General features: G+C 34.4%; 1 long non-coding RNA gene across 1 annotated transcript; it reads right to left on the bottom strand.

The window, feature by feature from the left end:
- Window positions 1–4,234: 4,234 nt before the first annotated feature.
- Window positions 4,235–6,156, bottom strand: LOC131873744 (uncharacterized). The gene is made up of 3 exons (XR_009371642.1): window positions 6,021–6,156; window positions 4,497–4,594; window positions 4,235–4,409 (listed from the first exon to the last, which is right to left on the bottom strand). It is a non-coding gene; the product is annotated as an uncharacterized LOC131873744 (long non-coding RNA).
- Window positions 6,157–7,591: the final 1,435 nt, after the last annotated feature.

Below are 7,591 nucleotides of genomic sequence, written 5' to 3'. Positions count from 1 at the left end.
GGAGATGGCAAAGGAAGAGAGTTTTATGTTTAAAACAAAGTTGCAATTTGAGAAAGGAGAGAGAGTCAAACTAGATGTGTAAGGAACATAAATCAAAGTTGCGTAAGAGCTGAATAAGCTAGAATGTTAAAGTGTGTGGAAAATAGAGGAGAGTGTGGGCACAGAGAGAAAATGGATTGAAGCAACGAATTTGGGATTAAAATCTGCAGAATACAGAATAAAGAGGGAAGGCATCCATGCTAGAGGAAGAAAGAACTTGCAGATTCAATTAAACAGAAATGAATAAAATAGAAGCACGTGGGAGAATAAGGAGAATGGAGCTTGCAAAGTAAAACATATTGAATTCTCTAAGGAACTCGTCAGAAAAATGAAGGAAAGTGTATATTAAAGAAGAGAAGTAATAAATAAGTGCAAGAAGAAAAAGAAATATGTGTGCAAGGAAGCAAAGGTTGAAATGCACAGAGAATAAGGAGGTAAGGAAGGTGAAGTAAAAGGTTATTAAGAACAGAGCAGATGGAGAAGAGAAAGGTATGCTGGAGTTTAAAGAATAAAGAATTTTTTCAGAGCCAAATGCTTAGCAGGCAAAGGGCATTGGATTGGGAGAGAAAACAATTTAAGAGTGAAGTTGCAATTTCAAATATATTGAAAACGATTTTGAACAAGTGTTTACAGAGTTTTGTTGTGCAGAGAAGCAATAGAATGTAAATGATGTTTGCAAACTGTAAGATAAGTTTTGTTTTGCAAAATAAAAATAAACATGTTTGAATTTAGCTACCATAACTTCAATAGAGTCTAACACACCTCTAGGCCAACAACAAAGATTAGCAATCATCACATAGTAACTAAATGGTACAGTGTTGTTCCAAGAATTACACTTATAAAATCAAATAGTGTTGTCACCATAATTATCTAAGGAGCATACTTGAGGCTCAATGTTATACCAAGGCATCTACCAACCCATCATGCACCTACCGATCACACCATGTAGTCATCCTAATGTCAAGGAACCCACCTACAAGTGAAAGCATTGTTGGAAATGTTTTCATTGATGTCAAATTGTGTTTTGTTCAAGGGAGATTGTTGGAAATATGATCATTGATGTCAAAGTGACATTGTTGGAAATATTGCATTGATGACAAAGGTTGTTGATGTCAAACTTTGAGCTCTCATTTGGACATTCAGAATTGACAACTTAAGGAGATGCTGCTGGAATGAACTCTGAGAGTTCTCTTGTTGCTCGTTGAGGACAAAAACCCTCTACTATGTTGGTGGTTTCGGTGGTGAAACATCTACGCTCGCTAGTTGGTGTGTTGAGATACAGATTACAGTAATTTTGAAAGAAATCTACCCTCGCAAGAATGGTAATATGTTTTTGAAAAATATGAAGATCTTTGAGATTTTGTGATGTTGCAAACTGCCCTCCTAGGGAGAAGCGCCATTCTTGCCTTGGCACGCGGGAGCTGATTGTGGAGATTTCTGAGCATTGTGGTCTGTAAATTCTTCTTACAGGGTGGCGTCTAGGTCCTCAAAGCATGCCCATAGCCTACTTCGGTTGGTGGTCAAATGTGACATTTACTTACACATTGGTGAATCGCCCCTGTGGAATTTCTTGCTTCCAGCTTGTTGTTGCAGACTTACTGAGATACATTTCTGAGTATTTTGAGCCTTGGTTATTGTGTTTATGATTGGTGATAAGTTGGAGACTTCATGGCAGATCTGTAGCTACTTGTATGAGCATTTTGAAGGAGATTTTAAAGGTGTATCAGACCTAATACAGTGAGTAGAGTTACCTTTCTAAAGGTGTTTCATGCTTAGACTTTCTTGTCAAGTGTTTACTCCTTGTAATACAAAGTTGAGAGACAAAAATTTCTGACTTGTAGCTCTTATATTTCAGATTTGATGAGGTTTAAGTTGTAGTTCCACAATCCATGTAGAGTGTGATTTAATCAACAGTTGTAGTTCCACAATCCATGTAGAGCGTGATTTAAGCTTCTGGATTTGAGGTTTAAGTTGCTTTCTAGATGCATGTTTGCTTTGCATGCTTGGGAAACAATCAGATCAGATTATTGCTTACAATTCCTTTGTAATAGTAAACCATTGCATGCTACACTTTACATCAGCCAAGAAAATAAAAAAATCAGGGGTGAACATTTAAGGGACACACACACAGCAACCCTTGTGCTACGGTGGAAGCTGAAATAAGACAAATTGGGGACTTGATGAGGTGGTTTCCCCATAAGCATAAATCAATTTCTCCATCCACCAAAAGTTCTACTACAAATTCCTCAGAATTGAAGACAGGCATCAAGAATCTTTAAAATAGAAAGTATCAAAATAATTAAGCAAGCAGATCCTGTCAGTTGTATCGCATTTGGAGGCATGAACATGAGTGTTTGAGGATACAAACACACAACACCTAGACACATGCCCAATATCAGAACACAATCACCTGACACTTGGACACCAGTAACCCCAGGACCAAAGTTATCAATATCAGTTGAAGTTTGTCAAGGATGATCCTGTAGCCTTCTTGAGTCCATTTCCAGCATTCATTTCTTGACCAAACATGCTCTATCCTAATTCTGAGTTTATTTCTATAGTTTAATTCATTTCTTATACCTGTCCAAGTTCACACACTTTAATATATAAGATCATATCTGAATATTCCTCTCAGTGTTGCATTTTATTAGAAATCTCATTTATTTAATAAAGTGAACATACGAAAGTAAACTTTAATTTAAATAAACACTCAGAGGTTAAAATCTGCTCTTTCATAGGGCCAGGATCTGAAGTTGACTGCTGTTAAGAAAAATTTAATGTCCACAAACATGATACAGGAACAAGTTAAGAGAAGACAAGACAAGGAATGATAAGAAAAGATGATCCTTGGTTGAGAAAGAAATTAATGTCAACCAAAGTCCAAGCTCCTGGCATTCAAAGAACTACTATATAATTAGAAGAATGGATGGGATGCAACCGCAAGCCACAAAAAATTACAACCAAACTATCAAAGCACTATAGAAGAAATGAAACTGCTGAAAATTAACAGAAACACATTTCTTAAGTTAGTGGAACATGAAAAAATATTGATGTCATGCTTTTGAATGATGAACCAATAATTTTTTTGGAGATTTGACAAGTCTGTTAGCAAATGTCCTCAGTTTGGTTAATATAGCTGGAACCAATTGGGTTGTGCTGTTTTATATGATGAAACAAGAAAAATTGTTATGATCAAAAGACTTTGACTAAACTAAACAAAACATCTTTAGAAGCTTCACCATTTAAATTAAGAATGACAAACACTTCAGAAAACATCCTTTAAGAAGCTTAAGCCAACAACTGTTACTTGATGCCAGTTAACTCTTAGAATTGATTCTGCAGTAATTGTGCTATACAGTGAAAGATCTTACAATGCAATATAGGGAGATCTTGGCTCCAATCAGTTGCAGTGATTCAAAATTAAAATGAGAGAACAATTGTTTTCAAGTGTGATCAGCATGATTCGTGATAGATATTCATAAATAAAGGCATAATTGATGAGCTCACTATGTTGTATATCATATGGTGTTCATGATGATCACTAATATGTAGTTTTTTCTTCTAATATCATTTCTTTAGCCAAAAATAAATGGTTGTCTATCTTAATTGTTCCCTGAAATTTAGAGCCTGCAATGAAAAGGATTAATTCAAAGTTTTGAGCTAGACCATCTTGAAGTGTTGATCGTTAGGTTTTTGCGTTGTTGAACTTTCAGACAGGCTAGCTACCAATGGAAGCTTGGCAAATCCCATCTGTAGCATCATTCCTACATTGCTTCCTAGAGATTTACTATGTGCCATTGTTGGATAGTATACCAATACATATAAAAAAGCCAAGCTGAATGTTGTGAGTACATTACAGCGTGTTTATAGATTGGTCTAACTTTTTTATATACATACGTTGCATGTTTTATATTGTCCATGCTAGAACATAATGTTTATAGTACAGTTTGGTGTTCGACACCCCTACTCTTATAGGATTCCCTATTTTGTTTTTTCTAGTTTTAATGTTGATAGGTTATTAAGTTAGGAGAGGTCACAATTCTTATGCCCCTCCAAGGGAAGTGTCTTTGGTAAGCACGAGTCATTTACGTCCTATTTCAGAGTATTAATTAAGCCACATCAACATTCCCAAAAATGCATCATGCACATTAATTTTCTTTGATCAGAAAGAAAATGTTATTTAATAAATATGACACTCAGAAAAGAAAGCATGAAAAAAAAGTGTTTTGCAAATAGAGGACTATGGACCTGAGTAGCTTGAGATTGATGCAAGACAGTTTCCATCTGTCCTCGACCACTTTGGACATAGCCTACTACTTTACCAGCTAACCTGCCAGCCGCTTTAGCAATCCTCGGTACATCTTTTGGCCCTGTAACCAGACAAGGAAGTTTAGAGATACCATAATTAATAAGAAACCATGATAAGAAAATATACAAGAGAAGGACATTTCTCCCACCAATAACAGCAACGGTTGCTCCCAAAAGTAGCAGCACCTCTCCAGAGGAGAAACCAAACATTGTCTCATGCAGAGATGCAACAATGTGTACTCAAAATCTGCAACCAGACCAAAATCTAAAGTCAATATGATATTAAAATAATATAAGTTTACATAAACACACTTTAAAATGTTTATATAAACATTTCTAATCTAATAGTCCTGTACATATTTGTTATAACATTAAGTTATAACCATTGTATGTAACTCCCCATTTTGATAAAATAAATAAACAATGGGCCCAAACATACTGTGCAAGCCTCGTTCCTCTCTCAATCTCATTCTTTATTGTTCAATCCTACTAACATATGAGACAATCAAATAGAATAATCTGACTTACAACCGCCTTCACAATGTACTATTAGATTTTAAGAATCAAAATTAGCCTATCAAAAATAAATTGAATAAATTCATACATTAAAATTTTATTCTTCTGCAAACCGGATGTGTAGAAAGAACTAGAAGTTTAGAAACAGACTAAATTTCCAATGCAAATGTGAAAATCTATTTTAAACATTAGCGAAAAGATGGATGGACATGTTCAATAGAAACTGGGCAATATCTCCTATTTACTCCAGAATAAATAAGCTGATAATAATCATACGCTGATTATCATATCCCTGCAATAAACATAAAAAAGAAATACAATATGAACTAAACAATAATACATCTGTTCCTTTTTCTCTGAAAATTTGTCTTTCCCTTCCCTCGAGAGGTTAAAACAGGTGTCAAGCATGCTTTAGACCTGAATATTGTATGTTCAATTCATAAAAAACCAACTTCAGCCTATCCATTAAACTTCTAAGCTGATCTGGCAATTTAGAAGCCAGATTAAGCTTCTAATGCAAATGCAATTGTATATGAACACTGGCGATCATCATGGTTTGCATAGTGGAGACTCATGTTCATCAGCGAGAATCATGTTACAGGTTTAAATGTTAAACTGGTAAACAATTGCATCCAATTATAGATATTGTGTACCAAAAAGATGAGTGCAAGAGCAAATCCTCGGTGACTTTGACAATATAGATACCTCTTAGTCATGGCATTATCATCCATAGATTTAATTCAATTTTGAAGTAGTTTTCAATGGTTGAAACCCCAAATTTGCCGGCTAGTTTGGTCCGACATTTATCCAAGAATGATCAGAGACTGCTCTTGTACCCTAGCCTAACGAATTTAATGAAGAAGAATGCCAGGATAGCTAAAATTAATGCAAAGAATGATCAGAGACTGCTCTTGTACCCTAGCCTAACGAATTCAATGAAGAAGAATGCCAGGATAGCTAAAATTAATGCAAAGGATTGAATCCTAGAGAGCTCAATTTTTCATGTCATTTTGGGCGATCTATTAGTAAATTTCGTAGGGTTTTCATCACTGCACAATTTTATTCGGCAGGGTAAACAATCCTTTACTCTGCCTCTTCATCTATTACCACATACGTGTAAAAATATAAATAAATAATAAAGAGGTACAAAGAATTACCTGCAGGAAGAATTATGTCTTCATTCAGTTGCTATTTTTCGATCCTCTGCTTTGCCTCTTCATCTTCTACCGTTAAAAAAAACAAAAAAACCAACTAATAGATGAAAATAATTGACAGACAGATCAGTGTGCAAACAAACTCTTACAAGAAAAATGAAAAATCTTTGAAAAAAATCAGGATGTTATCTGTACCGATGTGCCATTCCCCGCTACATGCCATTTTGAATTTTCTTTACCGTTGTAGATTAGTTTGGAACATTCTCTCCATACGATTGTAGGTTGTTTAGTTTCAAACATTCTCAAATCGCTATGTGAATACATGTTTAAACAAATTAATAGCTTCTATGTATTAAAAAAAATTAATTAATTTTTATGTAATTTGTTTTTTTATATTAAGATTTTCATATAAAATTAATTAATATTTTAGATGTGTAATAGATTTGTTTTATATATATATATATATAATTGATTAAAAAATTTCATTTGTAAGAGTATTAGTAGAGAAAATACTAAATCTTAGAAACAATGTACAATGGTGGTATGATTCTCTATGGTTTGACAGACAATTATTAGCAATGACATGTTACAATTACACAAACTCAAAGATTTTTTTCATTTAACTTAATCAAAACTTTTAGAAATATTATCAACATTGTTCCAACCAAAAATAAATACCCATCATCAAAAGTTGTTCTTAAGTATGTAATATACAGAAACTAAGGCAAAGATTCTTAGAAATTCAAATAGAACATTTAGCCAGTAAATTTATGGTTCCCTCAATCAAATAGGTATGGATCCTTAGTGAGTTGTTCTATCCTCCACCTAGCCTAATTTTCTCTAAGGGCAAAACATAAAATGTTCACACTTCCCACCATATTCTAGGAGTTTCTAGATTAGTAGACCAACAACTATCCTCTCTAAGAGGATGACCATGTGCATAGAATGTTGTCATTCTAACCAAGATTCCTATCTTTCAAAAGGAGTTGGAATTTCCACTAAGCAAAGAGGTCCCAATAACTTGGAAGAGGTTCCACATAGGGTACTTCTACATCCCTAACAAAACATAGAAATTTAAAACTTACCCCATCTATATATTTGTAAGATCTCAACTTGGAACAAAGTTGTGAAGCAAGGTGAAGTTGTGAAGCCTAGGGGAAGACATGAAAAAGTGTATTGTAGCATTTGTGGCTTTGCGAAGATGATAACAAAGATAGAGGTGAAATGTTTGAGCATGTTGCATGGCTTAGGAGGGCTTGTTATTTCCTGTTAGTAACATCCTCATCTCTCTCATATGCCTGTATGCATCATATTATTACTTGTTTGACATCACCAAATCATCCCTACCACAAGTGAGAGGATTTTGAGATATTGCAACTACCATCCCTAGCCTCTAATTTCCTCTTCCAACTTCCTTCATTACACTCAACGATTGAACCTTTGTAAACCTACTCGACCTCTACTTATGAGTGCATCATACGAATTATTTAAATTGCCTCTTCCATAAATGTACAATATAATGCAAGGTAGATTTAAAGATGCAATTAAAGAGTCGGGTTATGCAATCTCTGAAA

The sequence above is a fragment of the Cryptomeria japonica genome, chromosome 2 (genome assembly GCF_030272615.1).
Source record: "Cryptomeria japonica chromosome 2, Sugi_1.0, whole genome shotgun sequence".
Lineage (NCBI taxonomy): Eukaryota > Viridiplantae > Streptophyta > Pinopsida > Cupressales > Cupressaceae > Cryptomeria > Cryptomeria japonica.
This window is presented reverse-complemented; position numbering and strand designations above follow the sequence as displayed.